The following is a 21,605-nucleotide window of genomic DNA, read 5'->3' as shown; positions in this document are numbered from 1 at the left end:
CAATGTACTGTGATGTGATGCGTTGTGAGCATAGGCCGTAAAAAATAATGGACAAAGTGACGCCATTGGTTTCTACAGACCCGTTTTGAAGCCTGTTTTTCAGCTATTTCAAATCTGACATCTTTCTATATCCGGTCTGAAATGCTAACAGAAATTAATGCTATTGGCTGAAACCGCAGCGAGGGCGGGTCTTCACTCTGTAGAACTAGTAGAAACCCTAGAAACATACCCTACTTTATCATTAAATTTACAATTAATGGGACCATAATTTACTAAACGCATATCATGATGATTTAAACAATACTTTAACTCTTACCCTGCCAGAGTTTTTTCAGAACAGTCTGTAGCCTCTGCCAGGGTTTTGACCGATTTTGGTACCTTTTCGCATAGCCACAAAATATTTTTCTCAAGTATGATTGATCCCCAGAAAATTTCTAATCACAGATGAGATTCAGGTGTGGTTTCACAAATGTCAACGAGGTCAATTTGACCTTGTTGTCATGTGTTGTTTGATGTTTGAAAATAGCTCAAAACCAGTAGTTTCAAACCAAAAAACATTGTGAATTGTTTGTCCGTTTCAATTTTAACATTGAAGTGGATGGAGCAGCAAATCTTTGGAAATTGTTATCTCCTTATTCGTTTGGAATATCGAAAAGGTGTCAATACTAAATAATTAGAGAATCTTTTTAGATTTTTTTTTTCTTCTTTTTTTTCAGGACGTTTTTAAACGTCTTTGGCAGGCAACAGCTAATTTCTCAAAGACGTTTATAAACGTCTTTGGCAGTTATAGAGTTAAACTAGCGATTGAAAACATAAAGCGTTTATCAAAAAGGTTTACTGAGGTAATAAATCAGGTATGAAGTCCGCCCAAAACATCATTCAGTTGTATTGAGATTACTAGAAGTTGGGGTGGCTTCGTCTTGGTTCTCATATCCCCACATGAATATATGTTCAAGGGGACCAGACCCAGGTGTCAGTACCAGTTCTGTGGCTTTAACTCATTCTGGGGGTGAGTTATACAAAGCAGAAATCCCCATAATAGTCTATTAATGTAATGTCACTCATTGATACTTTTGATCATCAGGGACCAAATGTATACTTTTCACAGCATCTTTACATGGGATCATCTAAATCTGTATTTTACACGTCCTAAGGATGCCAAAAATACAGATAAGTAGAAGCTAAAATAAAATAATTGACCCGTTTGAGTTCTAAACCGTTTTCTATAACGGTGGCCTCTAATTTGGATATTTAGGAGTAAGCTTACCACTAATTACATAAGATAAATACCTTACACACATTGTCTGACCCTCAGAACATAGATATATACACGTTATTTGTCAGTGCTGTTTCTTTGTTATAGAGTTATTGAAGAAATAGTTCAAAAGCAGCCATTTTGTTATGAGATGGCACGGTGGCGCAGTCGGTAGCGCTGTCGCCTCACAGGTAGAAGGTCCTGGGTTCGATTCCCGCCGGGGACGCTGTGGGCACTGGGGGCTTCCATACCCTAGATTGGGTTGGCGAAAGGACCTACTCTGTGTGGAATTTGCATGTTCTCCCCGTGTCTCCTAGGGTAGTTAATAATGAATTGCATTTTTATAGCGCTTTTCCAAGTGCTCAAAGCGCTTTACAATGGTTCATTCATTCATACAGGTGGGGGACATTGGGAGGTGGAGCGGCGAACAGTCGACGCCAGCGTCCCCACTTTTCCCACATTCACACACCAATGGTGGCAAGCGGGCGCCGACCGAATCATTGGAGGCAATGTAGGGTTCAGTGTCTTGCCCAGGGACACTTCGACATGTGGTCAGGAGGAGCCGGGATTCAAACCGCCGACCCACGGATCATTGGATGACCTGCTCTACCTCCTGAGCCACAGCCGCCGCACAGTTAATACCCTCACAAAAACATGTAGTAATCCTGGTCTCTATACCGCCTCCCCATGACAGTCGGGGCGCCTGATGGAGGGGAAGGGAACTGGTTGGAATGATGTGTTCCTTCCACGCGCTACGTCCAACCGGGGAAACTCCCCCCTGTCGGTTGACAAGAAGCTCAGTTGGCTCTCATGCATAGAAGGATGGCATGAGCTCGGCTCTGGGCTCCCTAGGCTGGCGGGGGGAGTGTAGCGCCCAGGATCACTTAGATAATTGGCACCGGGTGAAAAAGGGTTAAAAAAATAAAAATGTTGCTTGGGTACCATGTTTTTCAGATTCAGCACCCTTGAATTATGTAAATTGGCCTGGTACCCCACTTTTGCCCCAAAATGCCTCTAACAATGACATTTTTCAGATATCCCACCTGTCTAGAAGCCAGCAATAGGGTGGCTGTTAGGGCTGAGTGATGGGGTGGGTTCTCAGCTTCTGTCAGATGGACCAAGATAAAATGTTGGCAATTACTGTACTAGAATACCTAGTGTAGAACCCTGCAGGACCCCAGTCAACTATGTATATAGGTTTTAGGTGTCTAAAGTGTTTCAATAATTTCTACCTCATTTCTACCTCAGCTTTGATGATCATGACTCTGCAATGAACCGTGAGAATCCCTCCCGAACAGAAGTGCTGGAGATGGATGAACAGAAAGTTCCAGATGCCTTCACATGGAAGATGAACGGTATAAACACTCAATATCACTGCTTCAACAAGTTTGATTTGATTTGATTTGATAAACTTTATTTTGAACTTACAGATAAAATAAAACAAGAACCAAGAACAATGAAAGCCACAATATAGAAATAAAATACAAATGAAATAAACAAAAAACATTTAAAATGCGATCATTGATCATCCCCAACATGTTCAAAAAGGAGTAGGATGAAGCAAAACTTATTTACTCCTACCCCTGTCTTATTTAACATTCATAATCCATATAAACAATTACAAATGTAACATATCATATAAATCATATGATATCTCTATCTATCTATCTATCTATCTATCTATCTACCTACCTATACCTATCTATATACATCTTATCTCTATATAATATATATATCTAATACATATAGCTCTATACATAACCCATATGTACCCATACCCACTTGCTTTTTTATTTTATTTTTTTAAACAACCAATGTTGTTTCACAACAACCAATTCATAGTCTCTACTTTTTATAAACTATCTCTCCAAAGCCTGGACACACCAAACTGGCTTGTCCTGACTACTACAGATTGTATCACATTTTAGATGGCGATTAATTGTTATCATCCTTTAATTGCTATTATCCTATAATTATTATCATCCTATAATTCTACAAAGCTCTGTGCGTGCTGCGTGCGTGCGTCCCCAAAATCTCTTCTGCCCGGTTCTCCTCCATGGCTGGAGCAATTGATCTGAATTTGCACACAGCCATTGACCATTACCTTGTGCACGGAACAGCGAAGCTTGTTTTTTGCTTTCCCCCAAATGTCAGCTGTTTATTAGCGTGTTAGTGTTCGCTGGCTCCCGGGTTGCCAAATCATGTGCGTGAAACACGCGCCGGTGTTGCCACATCCGTGAAACAAGCGGACCATCCGTGAAACAAGCGGACCATGACGCACTTTTAATTGTGATTAATGAATTAATGGCATGAACTGTGATTATCCCACTTTTGAGGGGACGTACATCTGATCATTGAAGATATGGGGGTCTCGTACCTTTGGTTGCTTTCTAGGCGAACATCAGTGTTTTGTGCTCTGTGGCCGGCGGCGGGGGGGGGGGGGGGGTGGGCAAGTAACTGGGAGCCAATGGAGGGAGTGGAGAAGGGGGGAGGCATGTGAGCATTTTGTCTGGTTGAAGACCAAGAGTGCTGCTGCATTCTGGATCATTTGGAGAGGCTTAAGTGCACGAGCCGGGAGGCCTGTAAGGAGAGAGTCACAGTCGTCAAGTTTTTATATGACTGAGGTCTGGATAAGGAGCTGGGCTGACTCCTGGGTGAGGAAGGGTCTGATCCTTTGAATGTTATACAGTGTAAACCAACAGGATCGACTGACCACTGCAATGTGTGCAGAGATTTGCACACATTTTCATTTGTTTTCAAAAATAGCAGCTCATAGCGCGGCACAAGCTTGTATATCTGCTATTTTTGAATATCCAACCAATGTGCGATATATATATATATATATATATATATATATATATATATATATATATATATATATATATATATATATTTATATATAGATATAGAAAGTGGAACAGAGCTTTCTTGGGTTAGAGGCACAGGATTGAATCTTAGCCTGGTAGAAATATGATTTAGTGGAACGTGAGAGGGAGAAGGCAGAAAGGAGTGAGTGAGAGAGGTCATCTGGTTGCTCCGTCTTACGCGTGGGACAATCATAGCTCATGCCATTAATTATCACAATTATTTGTAAGACAATTAATCGTTATCTAAAAAGTCATGATCATGACGGTTCTACCAACGTGATCTGATGCAGTTTGTACTGGTCAGGAAAAGACAGTTTGATATGTCACAGCCTTGGAGGGCTGTTTTCGGGGCACGGAACTGACGAGCATCTAAGTATGAATTAGGCTTTAGAAACTGCCAATATTTGATATAGCACAATTATTCATATTTTGGGTAAAGTAACAAAATAAATGAATTCAAATTCCTTTTCTAAATATGCTTTGGAGCTGAGAAGGTTTCTTGCTAAAACGTTGAAGCCTGATTTCTCAGAATTTCAGTTTTCAGAAACGCCTCAATAATTCCTAGTTAGTAACTGTTTGGTCAATGTAAGAGATGATAACCTCATTTTGTACATGGAATAAGAATTAACATTTAAGTTACATGTTATTTTTCTGGTCCTAGACACCCTGCACAACATGGTTGTGTGTAAAGCGGAGGTTTCCCCTGAACAGGAGAGCGGCCCCAGTCTGATCAAGGAGGAACCAGAGCCTCCACACATCAAAGAGGAACAGGAGGAGAGGAGCCCCAGTCTGGTCAAGGATGAACCAGAACCTCCACACATTAAAGAGGAACAGGAGGAGTTACTTCATAGACCAGAGGCACCTGATGGATCAATGATGACTTTACTAGCAGTGAAACGTGAAGATGATGATGAAGACGTCTCTTCACACTGTTCTGCAGTTGAAATTGAAGTTGAAGTTGAATCTGACTCTGAAGTCACTGAAGACAGTGATGAGTGGGAGGAGACGAGTGGAGGTCAGTCAGCTTTAAACACTGAAATCAACACAAGACACATCAAGGCCCTAATTTTTGCCTTTGCCTTACCCATTATCCCTAAACTTCTATGCCATTTGTTACTATTTTTAAAAAATGTTTAAAAAAATAGTTCAAATAGCCAATCTACAAGCTCAGAACGTGTCGATGTAGATCGGCTGGTTGAACTATTTGAACATGTTTTTAAAATTAGTCAAAAATGGTAAAGAAGTTTAGGGATAATGGGTAAGGCATTGGCGAAAATAGGGCCCTATATGTGGAAGGACAAATATTATTATTGAGCAAAAAGCTGTCCCTTGACATGAAATCATCAAAACAAACTAAATGTAATTGTACAGAGTGTGGCTAAACTAAACCTTAAATATATATAGCCTATCAAAATCATTTGGAAATAATATGTTTTTATTTTATTTTATACAATTGTTCTTTTTTTAAAAGTAAAGTAAAGTAACTAGTTACTAGTTACTTTCATAATTTAGTAACTAGTAAAGTAACTAATTACGTTTTTGAAGCAGTAACTAATAACTATAACTAGTTACTTTTTAAAAGTAACTTGCCCAACACTGGTCATAAGTAAGTAAGTAAGTACCGCGGTAACTAAAGCACATAATGTCGACACTGGGCGGCTTTGGGTTGACATTGTTTAAATCAATCATTCAGTCTGAATACACAGATATGTGACAGATCTGATCTGGTCACTTGCAAAAGCAGTGTGAACAGTCGAGCCAAAAGATCGGATTTGACTGCAGTCTAAAACAGGGCCTTAGTTCAAGAAGTGAGGTGATCGATCTTGTTTTCGGGACGTTTTTCCAATAGCTGCACTAGAATTAATCAAAAGCTAAGCTACAAAACAATGACAGCATGTAGGGTTAAAAAAACACGTCAATAAAAGAAAATGAAAATGACCAACGGGCATAATTTATTTCGATAACATAAACCAAGTGATATCAAGTAATTAATAAACCTATTATCACCCTTCTCTATTCTTAGGTGATATATCTTCATCTCTTGTGGCATCTAACGAGGCACAACAACACCCACAGACCAGAAGGGCTCAGGATTCACACAAACACCCAGATGAACCTTCTTCCACATCTCTTCTGGCTCATATGAATCCTGCGGTGGTGGTCCTTCACAGACTCCCTCTGAACATGGTTCACCGGGCTCTCCATCCACCAGCAGCCCTGCAGCAATGCAGCAGTGATGTGGAGGACAATGTTAGTCATTCTGACACGCCGTGGGAACCAAAAGACCACAGTGGCAACGACTCCGATTGGTCGTACTCCCGCTCGAAGTCCCGGTCAAAAAAGAAGAGAAAGGAGCAGAAGAAAGGCAGAAAACTCAACGAAGATGTCACTTCAAAGACACAGACGTCACAAGCCAACAGCAATGGTAATTAACACTTTCAATCCGGGAGCGTATCTGTATCATTTTAGATTTCTTTGGCTATTTTTTAAAAAACAATCGTGAAAATGTGTGCAAATCTTTGAATACATTTATATATGCTGTCGGGTAGAAACCAGCTAACTCCAAAATGTTCCTTTTTTAGGAAATGACAAAAAACCAAACAAAAAGTGGAGTTAGGAGGTTTTGTTCATCATTGATTAGTTAGAACAGCTAAATGGACCTCCAAGCTCACAATGAGGTTGGAGGTCAACAGGGGGTGGAGCCTGGAGTCAGCAAAACCAGCTAACTCCACCCCCCTTTGGTGGACTTAGCTGGTTTAGCAGAAAGTTTTAGGATCCAATGGAGTTAGCTGTTTTTTTTTACTTCAGAAGGAACCAGCACAGCCACACACCACTCCTCATAAGTGACACTGAAGTGGAGGTAGTGAGTAGCACCAAGTTCCTGGGGGTACAGATCACGGAAAATCTGACATGGTCCTCAAACACAGCCTCTCTTGTAAAGAGAGCACAGAGGCGTCTGTTCTTTTTACGCCGGATGAGAAGAGCCCAACTCCCCCCTCCCATCCTCACTACTTTCTACAGAGGCACTATAGAGAGCATCTTGACCAACTGCATCTCTGTCTGGTCTGGAAGCTGCACTGCATCAGACTGGATAACTGTGCGGAGAGTAGTGAGGACAGCGGAGAAGATAATTGGAACTTCACTGCCCTCCATTAAGGATATTGCTGACAAACGCTGTCTGACTAGGGCCAATAACATCACATAATCACCCTGATTATCCTGCAGTGTGATCCAAGCTTTAGCGTATAGACTATAGAGAATCTAGGGTTAAATGCTTCCCTTCAAATTGACTACTCTGCTCTGATTTTGATGTCGAACAGATCATTATTTGATTGTGAATGTTTGCTCCATCGTTATCATGTTATTTTAATTAAACTGTTGCATAGATTATGGAGTGTTTACAAGTACTCACTATTTTCTCTCTCTCTCTCTCTCTCTCTCTCTCTCTCTCTCTCTCTCTCTCTCTCTCTCTCTCTCTCTCTCTCTCAGAAATGAGTTCCCAGTCCATCCAGAGTCAGGTCCTCTCTTGTTCTGAGTGTCCATGCACCTTTACATCTCAGGTCGCCCTCCATAAACACATTGAACAAGGCCACAACGACCTCTACTGCCAAATGTGGAGGAATGGACCGGTCACCTCAGCAGCCTTTGAGCAAATAACAAACTCAGTCACCAGCAAGAAGAATAGAGACACAGATGAACCAAGATCCTACAGTTTCAGTCGGTCAAATGACCTGAAGACACACCTTCTTGTCCACGCTGGAGAAAAACCTTTCCCCTGTAAACATTGTGACCAAAGTTTCAGTCTCTCATGTCACCTGAGGAGACACCAGCAAATCCACACTGGAGAAAAATATTTCCATTGTAAACATTGTAACAAGAGTTTCAATCAGTTGAATAACCTGAAGACACACCTTCGTGTCCACACAGGAGAAAAACCTTTCCCCTGTAAACGTTGCGACAAGAGTTTCAATCAGTTAAATAAACTGAAGACACACCTTCGTGTCCACACAGGAGAAAAACCTTTCCCCTGTAAACATTGTGACAAGAGTTTCAGTATGTCAAGTAACCTGAAGACACACCTTCGTGTCCACACAGGAGAAAAACCTTTCCCCTGTAAACATTGTGACAAGAGTTTCAATCAGTCAAATAACCTGAAGACACACCTTCGTGTTCACACAGGAGAAAAACCTTTCCACTGTAAACATTGTGACAAGAGTTTCAATGAGTCAAATACCCTGAAGAGACACCTTCGTGTCCACACTGGAGGAAAATCATTCCACTGTAAACATTGTGACAAAGGTTTTAGTTGCTCAGATTATCTTAAGAAACACCAGCTTGTCCACACAGGAGAAAAGCCTTTCCCCTGTAAACATTGTGACTCAAGTTTCAGTCGGTCAAATGACCTGAAGACTCACCTTCGTGTCCACACAGGAGAAAAACCATTCCCCTGTAAACATTGTGACAAGAGTTTCTGTCAGTCATATAACCTGAAGACACACCTTCTTATCCACACAGGAGAAAAACATTTCAATTGTAAATATTGTGACAAGAGTTTCAGTCGGTCATTTAATGTGAAGAGACACCAGCGTGTGCATGCTGTCAAGAAAGAAAACATTCCACAGTAATTAGAGATGGTCCGATCAGGTTTTTTTAAACCGATCACCGATCCGATCATTTTCAAATCTGATCATCCGATACCAATCCGATCATGTTGCGCAATATTATTTTTTATATTTTTTAACTTTTTGTATTTTATTTCACTTTTTTATTTATTAATTCATTCACTCATGCATGTATTGGCTGGTCGTCCAGGCCCAGAGGTGGACAGAGTACTCGACCCCAGTACTTGAGTAAGAGTACAGAGTACTCCTGGTTACATTTACTCCACTACAACTAAAAGTAGCTCAGTCAAAATGTTACTCAAGTAAGAGTAAAAAAGTACTTGCTTTTGAGTACATGCTTTTAAAAATTGTATAAGGCTTTTTAAAATCACGTCAAATGAGTGCGGCATTGGTTCAAAACGTGTAAACTAAATCCACTAAATATTAAATTTAAATATACTGTCTTGAACAAACTAAAATATGTCTAAAACCTCAGCAATTCCAATGCAACAAAATAACTCCTGATCTAAGCAGTAACAATGATGTTAGGTTTTCAATGTAGTTAGTGGGTGCCAGGACCCAGGAGTATGCCATACTGTCTGAATGAAAGCCATACCATTTTGGCATACTGAGTATTGCAACATTGTATGCCATTCATTGTTTTCAAGGCAAAAAAAAAACATGTTACTGTGCCTTTCATGAATATTCAAGGCAAAAAAGTACCATATGTCATTGCTATGTGCTAGTTGCTAACACCAAACTCCGCTGGAATTGATAGTTTTAAACTCTCTAAAGGGATCTAAAATGTTGTGCTTAACTCGACAATAAGTGTTGTCCCTATCTACTTCAATGGACTACTTTATTTGGGCTGTGTTTGCTGGATTATTGTTTTTAACGAGGCACAGACACAGACACACACAGACACAGACAGAGGCTGCACTGACACTCACACACACACACACACACACACACACACACACACACACACACACACACACAGACTGAGTGAATGTATTTTTCTGTGCGCAACAGATTTCAGCGTTGTTGTTTTTTTTCATAGCGTGTATCGCATCAGTCTCACACACTGTAAAGAAGTTCCACACCGGACATTTTCAAACCTGCGTGCGTGCAGCAGAGCAGTGCAACGAGATCATAACAAACACTTCTTCCTTCTTTTAACCCTCGTAGGGTCCTCGGGTCCTTTTGACCCGGTTTAACATTTTCAACATGAATTAAAAGTATGTAAAACTATTTTGTTCTCTATGAAACTTCTTCTATTTGCCTTATTTACTGTACTAAACATGTGATATGCAAATGAAATTTTTCATTTTCATGAAAATGAAAATTTTCACCCAGGGCCTTCGGGTCAAAGTGACCCGAAGGCCCTGGGTGTGACTAAAACACGAAGACCCTACGAGGGTTAAGGCGGCTGTTATTCAGCCAGCGTTTCACCGCCACCTTCGGATCCGGAGTGATATCAAACTCTTGACATATATAAGTCATGGTCGGATCGGTTAATTGACCTATTTATCGGAATGACCGATTAAATTATTTTCATTGATATCGGGCCTTTCCGATCCATGGCCGATTGATCGGACCATCTCTAACAGTAATCAGTGTTAGTGAGTCATTACTGTAGGTGACCTGAAGAGACACCAGTGTGTCCACATTGTGGAGAAGAATGAGGTCAAATCCCATTACAGCTGCCTACCCATATAAATCCTCTTTTTTTGTCAACTTTCTGAACATTTTAGAATGTGTTTACCCCCCACCATAAATGTATTATTTTATTTCAATCAATTATATTTGAGAGACTTGTTATGTGTGTATACGTATATAATATATGTATAATTGCATATTTGTTGTACTTCAAAATAAATATTTCAGTTTCAGACATTATTTCAAAGTTGTCCAGCACATCTTAACTAAAGAACAGGACCGAAACATATGAGAAAGTGTTACAGGTGAATCCTTTCAGCAGTCACACAATTTATCAATGTTCGGATCCATTTTTAATCATTTATATTTGGTCTAGTAGGTTGGGTATAATAGTGTGAATTGAATCAGTCCATGTCATGCACATAGATGATGACTGAACTCTTTCTCTCGCAATATTTGATCCCATTCTCCATTTGAAATAGAATAGTGTATGAATGAGCATTGAATTGGAGCATGAGCTCCAATGAGCATCAGTGAGCATTGAATTGAATAGTGTATGCATAGGGCTGAAGTGGTTGATGTATGTTTTGTAATAATAATCCAAATCTACAAAGTAAACTAGTGTAACTAAAGTTTTCAAATCATTGTAGTGGAGTAAAAGTACAATATTTGACTCTGAGATGTAGTGGAGTAGAAGTAAAAGTATTCAAAATTGGAAATACTCCAGTAGAGTAAAAAATACCATTTAAAAAAACTGAAGTAGTAGTACAGTACATTACTCAAGTACAGGTTCCTAGAGTGGCTAAAGATGAAGGTGCAGGAGGACTCATCAATCTGCACCCATGAAGGACATGTCTGAAGTTTATGACAATTGAACCAGTAGGCTACATGTCATGTTTCTGACTAGTAATGTAACTACATATTTGTTTTGTGTTCTTTGTAAGAAAACCTTTAGTTATCGTGGAGTTTTCTTATTCCAAATGAAGGAAGTTACAAGTTAAGCTTTATGTTATACACACACTTCTAATCTCAACCATCATCCCTTTAAAGGAGTAGCTCATCCCAAAAAAATACTTGTTTTCTATCAATTACACACCCCATGAAGCATTGAATTCATGGAGATTTTTTATCGCATTCCTAAGCCAATAATTTGATTAGCGGCGGAAAGATGCTAATGTATCCGGTAGGAGACTCAAAGGAGACTCTTTGAGTCTCCGACCGCCGGTCATCAAATTATTGGTTTAGGAATGTGACACAAAACAAAAAAATCTCCAAAATAAGTCATTTTTTAGGTGAACTACTCCTTTAAAGGGCAAGACCACTTTGGTAGAGGTTTGTGTTGTGTAGTTGTTACCTTGCCATGATGTAAAGATGTCTAAAATAATTGCTCCATTGATTATAAATTGATAGTGCTGTTCCTCTTTAATGTGTGGAGGCTCAGGCTCTGGTTCCTCCTTGACCAGACTGGGGCTCCTCTCCTGTTCAGGGGAAACCTCCGCTTTACACACAACCATGTGCAGGGTGTCTAGGACCAGAAAAATAACATGATAATGACCACTTCAAAATATGCTCCTCATTGACTTACATTGTACAGTGAAAATGCTCTAAAAGTCACTCTTTTAGCACTTAAACAAAGGCAAACAAACGCAAACAAAGCTGATTCAGACAATATAGAACATCACCAAACCCAGTATGAATATAATAATTGCGTCGCGCGAACACTATAGATTGCAATGTGTGCAGAGATTTGCACACATTTTAATTCGTTTTCAAAAATAGCAGATCTACAAGCTCATAGCGCGGCACAGGCTTGTATATCTACATATATGTATGTATATGTGTGTGTGTGTGTGTGTGTGTGTGTATATATATACATATATATATATATATATATATATATATATATATATATATATATATATATATACACACATATATGCATATATATATACATATATATATATATACATGTGTGTGTGTGTGTGTGTGTGTGTGTATATATATATATATATATATATATATACAATGTTATGTATACCTTATAAATAAGGGCCAAGGGCCTTTTATTTAAAATGTACAGTATATATTTTACCATAGTATGTTTAGCATGAATGTTATGTTTAGCAAAATGTAATGATTCCCAAATCATACCCCATCAACCAAGACAGTTGGAAAATGATATTATTGAGCATTGGAACAGACATTTTATTTAATTTTGAATACGGATAATGATTTCACATACTATATTGACATATATAATCTCAGTTAATCAATTTTTAAAACATCTTATGGGGACAGAGCATACTAGAGTTAAAAATAACAGAGCCCTCTATGTCTCGTCCGTCAGACTGCAGATGGACTCTTCAGATATCTTCCCAAATCTGGCGAGAGTGTGTTGCTGGGATAGAGAAAAGTCGATAACAAAGTTGATTTTCCCCTCATTTTTGTCTCAAAAAAAAGAAGCAATTTTAGTATGAAAATCTTGTACATATTGTGTGTCTTGTGATGATTGGGTCCAATATTTAGTTCAGTGACCATGGAGTTAAAGAATGGTTCAGAAGCTGTGTTCACGTTCACTCTTCCATTGGAATCAATAGACTCCAAGCTGCTTCCTGTCTCCTAAAAAGGCGTCCACCTACGTCACGCAGAAACGGGAAGTAAACCGGAGATTGTGTATCTTGCTAAATTAACAATCTTTGGTTTAGTCTCTCTAGTCGCGCTAGTATACCAAACTAAACCGGTTTTAAACAAGGGGAATCATTTTGGAGGTGCACGGCACCGGAAGCTCCGGTCGTTGCTTCCGGCTACTTGATGACGTAAAGTTATTTCCGCTCCAGCCGGATCAGAAACCCAACATGTATTGATGCCAGCTCTGTTCCGTGAGCAACAAACTCAATCACCAGCAAGAAGCATAGAGACACAGATGAACCAAGATCCTACAGTTTCAGTCGGTTAAATGACCTGAAGACACACCTTCATGTGCACTCTGGAGAAAAACCTTTCGACTGTAAACATTGTGACAAAATTTTCAGTCTGTCATTTAACCTGAGGAGACACCAGGTTATCCACACTGCAGAAAAACCTTTCCCCTGTAAACATTGTGACAAAAGTTTCCGACAGTCATGTCACCTGAGGAGACACCAGCGTATCCACACTGGAGAAAAACCTTTCCATTGTAAACATTGTGACAAAAGTTTCCGACAGTCAAAAGACCTGAAGAGACACCTTCTTGTTCACACAGGAGAAAAACCTTTCCACTGTAAACATTGTGACAAAAGTTTTAGTATCTCAGATTATCTTAAGAAACACCAGCTTGTCCACACAGGAGAAAAACCTTTCCATTGCAAACATTGTGACAAGAGTTTCAGACTTTCAAATGACCTGAAGACACACCTTCGTGTCCACACAGGAGAAAAACCTTTCCCCTGTAAACATTGTGACAAGAGTTTCAGTCGGTCATGCAACCTGAACTCACACCAGCGTTTCCACACAGGAGAAAAACCTTTCCACTGTAAACATTGTGACAAGAGTTTCAGTCTGTTGTGTAACCTGAATTCACACCAGCGTATCCACACTGGAGAAAAACCTTTCCATTGCAAACATTGTGACAAGAGTTTCAATCAGTCAAATACCCTGAAGAAACACCTTCGTGTCCACACAGGAGAAAAACCTTTCACCTGTAAACATTGTGACAAGAGTTTCAATCAGTCAAATACCCTGAAGACACACCTTCGTGTCCACACAGGAGAAAAACCTTTCACCTGTAAACATTGTGACAAGAGTTTCAATCAGTCAAATACCCTGAAGACACACCTTCGTGTCCACACAGGAGAAAAAACTTCCCACTGTAAACATTGTAAAAAAGGTTTTAGTAGCTCATATTATCTTAAGAAACACCAGCTTGTCCACACAGGAGAAAAGCCTTTCCATTGTAAACATTGTGACAAGAGTTTCAGACTTTCAAATATATTTGAAAGTCTAAACTTGAAGAGACACCAGCATATCCACTCTGGAGAAAAAAAACTATTCATTGTGAACATTGTGACAAGAGTGTCAAAAAGTTCTAAGTAACTTGTAGGCACACCTTCGTGTCCACACAGGCATCAGACTTCTCCACAGTAAACATTGTGACAATTGTTTTATTGTCTCAGATTATAATATTAAAGGGATATTTCACTTTCAAAAAAACTTTGGGTCATTTTATCGTCTACTCAGGCTTTTGTGAGCCCCCCAGACCGTTTTTAAGTTGCTTGCTTTAATATATTTTTTTGAAAATTAAAAAACTTAAATACAATAAAAAATTTAATAAAATAATTGAAAAAAGTAAACGAAAAAACACGGCCCCCTCGCGTATTAGGAGGGCAGGGTGAGTCACCAGAACCAAGGACGGGTGTTTTTGATTAATCTAACATGTTAAAAATGGAGTTTGAAGTTATAATGGGTTTGTATAGAAAGGGGGCGTGTCTCTTAAAATGAATATCAAATATCTAAATACTGAATCAAGCAACTTAAAAACGGTCTGGGGGGCTCACAAAAGCCTGAGTAGACAATAGAATGACCCTGAGTTTTTTTTAAAGTGAAATATCCCTTTAAGTTGTTTGATTCAGTATTTAGATATTTGATTTTTGTAATTGAAAGCCCAGACCGCCAAGGACGTCTTATGACGTTTCTAGTTTCTTTTTTTTTTGTGTTTCCACTAGATGGCGCTCTTGGGTAGCATTTGAGTGACCACTTCATCCTCAGATACACACAGAAGCAGGAGATAACGTGATCCCAAGATTTACTGCTCCATTCACTTCCTGTTTAGTGTCTCTGGGAAACAGCTGTAACTTGAGTTGCTTTTTTCCCCTGAATTTTTGCCAAGACACGCTATTTTAAATGGCTATTAGCAAGTGAATGAGGGGTCACATTTCAATTGTAATTAAAGCTGTAAGCAGTGATGACCTGGCCCTCGCGCCACTGACCACGTTAGGAGCACAGAGGGGGCGGGCTTAAGCGATTACTGCCTATTGGTCGTCTAAGTGCACCTAGCACCTAGGAAGTTTAGCATGCTGGGAACTGGAGTTATGGCTGTTTAAATGCCTGCCAATAGGAACACAGAGGGGGTGTTATGGCTGTTTAAAGCCCAGTCAATAGGAATTGTATATTGGCTATTTTCACTGCCTGTTTGGCGTTGAAGTTTGATGCTTCACCAGTTCGTTAAAGTACAACCCATGAAAATGGCGTGAAACGCACAAAAACGCCATTATAAGTCAAAAATGGCCGACTTCCTGTTGGGTTTAGGTCATGACTCCAAGAGACTTTTGTGTAAGTTGGGACATGATACAGGTGTGTACCGATTTTCATACATGTAGGTGAAACCGTAGTGTGGGGTTTCAAGCACGACATTTTGTAGGGGGGCGCTATTGAGCCATTGGGCCACGGCCCCTTTTTAGACGATCAAAATACGTAATGTTTCGCCACTTGTGATGTGTGTGTGCAAAGTTGCGCAAGTTTTTTGATTACGTAGTGCCCCTCAAAAACGCGTTCATTTGTACAAAGTATAATAATAATCATCAGTTTCAATACGACACTGCACAGTGCTCAGGCCCTAAATATTGTGACAAGAGCTTCAGACTTGTTGTGTGTGTACGTATATAATATATGTATAATTGTGTATTCGTTAAAAGTTCTATTTTCACTTTTTTTTATTTTTAATGTTTTTTGGGGGGTTTTATGACCTCAATTACACCCTAAAATCTTTTAGTGAAACATTTAGTGGATTTTCTGTGGTCTGGGGTTTTCTGAATAATTAGGCTGAAAAGTAATCTGTGATTGGCCCCTAGACTTTGATGTCACAGTCCATTAATCCCGCTCCCTCTCCTCTCCGCCCCTCCTATCCATTCCTTTGAGGGGGGGGGGGGGACGGAGCAGAGGCGATGATTGACAGTCAAATTCCCTCAATAGTGATACCCGCAGGCAAAGATTTATTTTTTCATTGCAGTTGAAAAGGCTTTAGAAATCAGAGAGAGATAATCCTGCCATGGATCACTGGAGTGGATCTTTCAGTTAAAACTTTTAACACACGTTTGAAGGACCATGATAAATACTTTTAATGTGTTGTAAAACTGAATGTCATGAAACCTTTAAGAACAGGACCGAAACATATGAAAACGTTACAGGTGAATCTTTTCAGCAGTCACACAATGTATCAATTTTCGGATCCATTTCTGATCCTTTATATCCTTTTATAATGGTCTAGTAGGTTGGGTATAATAGTGTGAATTGGATCAGTCCATGTCTAGTAGGTTGGGTATAATAGTGTGAATTGGATTAGTCCATGTCTAGTAGGTTGGGTATAATAGTGTGAATTGGATCAGTCCATGTCTAGTAGGTTGGGTATAATAGTGTGAATTGGATCAGTCCATGTCAGATGACTGAACTCTTTCTCTCGCAATGTTTGATCCCATTCTTTATTGTCAATGATATATTATCAATTTCTTATCAATGGAGCAATTATTTTTGATTTCTTGTCAAGATTGGGAGTTACATCATGGCAAGGTAACTACACAACACAAACCTCTACCAAAGTGGTCTTGTCCTTTAAGGACCCATAACATTAAATTGAACTTTTTCTTAGTTTTTGCATATTTCTGGGTGTTCTGTGGTGCATTCTATAAAAGATTTGAAATAAAATGTGAACACTCAATTGTGTTTTATTTTTCTGGGCTGGTTATATCTTAGAGTGTGTACTTGGACAGGCTGTTTGATTTGCTGGCCCTTGTTACCTAACTAGGGGCTCCTTGTACCAATCCCGACCACTGCAGGTAGAGAATATTTCATTGTAGGCAGTGGTGGAAAAAGTACTGACAGTTTTTACTTAAGTAAAAGTATCAAAATACCACAATGTAGAAGTACTATGTTAGGGCGCGCTCCCACCAAAACATAGTCGGCTGCTGTTAAACGCAGGTTGTGCGCGGCCACAGTTTTTTGCAGCCAGCGGATTCTAAACGACAGGAGTGACACACCTGTCACTCACTTTCAGGACCTCCCCGTAGCCCGCACCGCCTTCTGCCTTGAGCACCATGGTGCTTCCTGAGTCTTGGGACGGTCCGCCTTCGACTCACACGATTGGACAGAGGGAGAAAAGCAGCTCCTGCCTCCAGCAGTTTTATGCTTCAACTGGACAAGTCGTGTAGAGCGGATAAACGCACGGTCTGCGCGGCATGCGGAAAGATCCGCTCTTGTGTGAATCCACGCATTTGCATTGACAAAGCATTGGCAGATTCCGCCCCAGAGGTAAAATAAAAGTGCGGTGGGAGCGCACCCTTACAAGTAAAAGGCCTGTGTTCAAAATGTTACTTGAGTAAAAGTACAAACGTATTGACATCAAAATATACTTAAAGTACCAAAAGTAAAAGTACTCAAATGTTTGAAAATAGCAGATCTACAAGCTCAACGCGTCGCGTAGCTTGTAGATCGGCTATTTAGATCGGCTATTTTCAAATAGTATAAAATAGGGTTAAAGTGGTTAGTGTATGTTTTATAATGTAATCATTTATAACTGCAAAGTAACTGGTAACTAAAGTGTTCAAATAATTGTAGTGGAGTAAAAGTACATATTTGCCTCTGAGATGGAGTGGAGTAGAAGTAAAAGTATTGGAAATTGGAAATACTCAAGTACAAATACTTCAAAATTGTACTTAAGTACAGTACAGTATAAGTAAATGTACTTATTTACTTTCCACCACTGGCGGACAGACAGACAGACAGACAGACAGACAGGTCAGTGGAGGAGGTCAGTGAGACAGCTGTTGCTGTCTGTCTGCTGTTGGAAGGGAGGGAGGGGGGGGGGGGGGCACATGAACTTGTAGGTCTGCTATTTTCACCATTTTGTTGAAAATATGTGGATTTAAAAAAGTATAATAATATTTGGCAATCCGTAGTTAATAATTGTAAAAAGAAAATAATAATATAATAGGAAAATAGGAAATATTCCATGTTTAAATTTGATATGATATTTTTTTAGTTTTGATTTAGATTTTTAATTTAACCAGGCAAGCAACTTAAGAACACTGATGATTTATTGTGTTCAGCACAGAATGAGACCTCTGTGTGTGTGTGTGTGTGTGTGTGTGTGTGTGTGTGTGTGTGTGTGTGTGTGTGTGTGTGTGTGTGTGTGTGTGTGTGTGTGTGTGTGTGTGTGTGTGTGGCTTATTGTACAGAGGGAACATTTCCTGCATTTTGCTGAATAGGACTAAACAATGCAGGAATGTGTGTGTGTGTGTGTGTGTGTGTGTGTCGAGACAGGATTTGGAAGCCACCATGCCGTTACTATAGCAACGATGATGTAAGCTTTGAGGGGGGCCCCATCTATCCCTTTCACCAATGTGTGTGTGTGTGTGTGTGTGTGTGTGTGTGTGTGTGTGTGTGTGTGTGTGTGTGTGTGTGTGTGTGTGTGTGTGTGTGTGTGTGTGTGCGCGTGTTGGCTAGCTTTGACAGAAGAACAGAAAAACTTTACTCAGGAGAGAGAGAAGAAAGTCAAAGCGTCTATAAGGGAGGAGAGGAAAGGACCAGTTTGATGTTTTTTACTAACATGTGGAGACAACACTGCTGTCGGACTGTCTGATAGAAGAGGTAAGAACATCTTTATTCATTTATGCATTTATTTACATCTGTGGTCAGTCTGTTACAGGGACGTGCAGAAGAATGGTAGCGGGGCAGGGCAGGGGCTGACATTTCTAAAAGAGTACTTTTGGCAAACGAATATGGCAAAAATAGCAAGATCTACAAGCTGTAGATCGCACTCAGCGATCTATACAGTATATAACCAAGTCTTTTAGCTACTGGAGATACGGCGTACAGCATGGATTTCCACACAGAGGACACATTCGCTCAACATAAAACGCTGCTTTCAAGTTCAGGAGAGTTCACTTCGTAAAGGGCAATTCTCCTGAACGCTGCCATCGGGGGGGGGGGGGGGGGCATGGAGAGGGTAGGGCAGTGGTTCTCAAACTTTTTTTCGCGTCAAGGACCCCCAAAGTGATATGCATTTGGCCACAGACCCCCATCTCAAAATATTTTTGTTCCAGGGACCCCCAGAAGCAAAGATTTTACTTAAAATGTTTCGCTTAAAATTAGATTTGCCCAAACCTTCACGATTAAAAACAAACAGCAGATCTACAAACTGAGCTTGTATATCTGCTATATGTTTGAATAGCTAAAGTATAAAATAATAGTTAAAGTGGTTAAGTGGTTAAAATGATTGTGACGCTATATTAACTCATTTCGCTGGGGTACCCCCTGGTACCACTCCAAGGACCCCTGGGGGTCCCCGGACCCCACTTTGAGAGCCAATGGGGTAGGGGCATGCGGAGAGAGGAGGGCATTTGCATTTCTTTCACCATAGTAAAGGCTGCATTCGTGGTCTGGAGAGGGTAGGTTTTACTGACGGGTAAAGGAGCAGGGGTTCGAGCCCCCTTTTTGATGTCTGTGGTCTGTGTGTGCACGTGCCTGGTCTGTTAGTGTGTTATGGTGCGTTCACACTGACGGCCAGTGGTGGAAAAATAGTACTCAAATGTTTTACTTTAAGTGAAAGTATCAATACTGCAATGTAGAAGTACTCCGTTACAAGTAAAAGTCCGGAATGCTAAATTTACTTGAGTAAAAGTACAAAAGTATTGGCATCAAAATGTACTTAAAGTACCAAAAGTATTAAAATGTTTGAGTGAGTGCCAGAATTGCCAAACGTTAAAATCTGGCACTCAATGAGTTAATGTATGTTTTATAATGTAATAACTTATATCTGCAAAGTAACTAGTAACTCAAGTTTTCAAATAATTGTAGTGGAGTAAAAGTACAATATTTGCCTCTGAGATGTAGTGGAGTAGAAGTAAAAGTACTGAAAATTGGAAATACTCCAGTAAAGTAAAAACACCTCAAAATTGTACTTAAGTAGAGTACTTGTGTAAATGTACTTAGTTACTTTACACCACTGCTGGTGGCTACTGTCGTATATGATGAGGCATAAACTGCGGTTAGCAGGCTTGTAGTTGGTAATGAAGAAGAGGAGAAGGAGCAGAGACGTCAGGACCATGTTCCATGTTCATTTATTCAGCATTCATTCAAGTACAGCATCATAGAATCCAGGGCAGAGAGCCCTCCTGCAGCCCCTCTGGGCACGAGCACATCCCAAACAAACATCTCACACCGTTCTTATAGTATACCATTTACCAAAGAAGCCATTCTAAATAGCCATATAAGGTATGTACTAAAGATAAAAGCAACGCAATGGCCATTTGGCTCAGCTGTTAGTTAGATTGACAGCTGTTGCTGCGTTAGAACTAGCATTTCACCAGGCATTCACCAGTCACATTATTATTACTCTTCTGACTTTTAGCAAGGTTACATTAGTATCATTTCTCTATATGTTTTGACTTGCACACTGTCCATATACCACACAACTTCCCCCCACGGAAGAATTTAATTTCTTTCGCAACCAGGTATATTGAATAAACAGTTTGCAAGAGAAAACATAAAAAAACAACCTACTTTTACACCCCCCAAGACCAAGGACTGGAAGTTTAACAAAAGGACATTCAGCAGATTCAACACAAACAACACATGAGACAGAACAACTTAGATACAGGAATAGAAATTACACAATAGCCATACAGTGGTTTACATCAAATTTCAAAATAAAAATAGACAAACTGCTTAACAAAATAAGAAAGAATATCGGTATTTAGAAACGTGTCGGCTTAAATCACTGCGTAGTCATGGATCACATGACGCTCGTCTGACGATAACGGCAAAACTGGAACTTATTTCCCGATAAAACAAGCTTAAAAAATAAAACAACTCAGAAAATCTTATTCACAGAGAAAATACATCAACATGCACTTCAGCGCATCGATCTCTCCTTCTGCCTGCTAGCCCCCTTCGCCTCCGCTCATCAATCTCAGTCGCATACTTAACATAAGGGAATCAAATATCTCAAGACCAAACTTTTTATAGCCTTATTATAGTTTGTCAGAGACACACCCTTACGTCGCATCAAATATGCATTTCCCCTTCTAATCAGTGTGCCGGCCTTTCTGTTGTCTTTAAACTCTAGAATAAAATGTGCACAGCAGGTTCAGCTGTTGTCGCAAACTCCTCGCGCAAATAAAAAACTAAAAACATAAGGGAATCGCCCTCAAAAACTCCACATTTAACCCTAGAGACCAGAAAGTGAAACAACAA

This window comes from Gymnoscopelus braueri, assembly GCF_963280865.1.
Source record: "Gymnoscopelus braueri genome assembly, chromosome: 7".
NCBI lineage: Eukaryota > Metazoa > Chordata > Actinopteri > Myctophiformes > Myctophidae > Gymnoscopelus > Gymnoscopelus braueri.
This window is presented reverse-complemented; position numbering follows the sequence as displayed.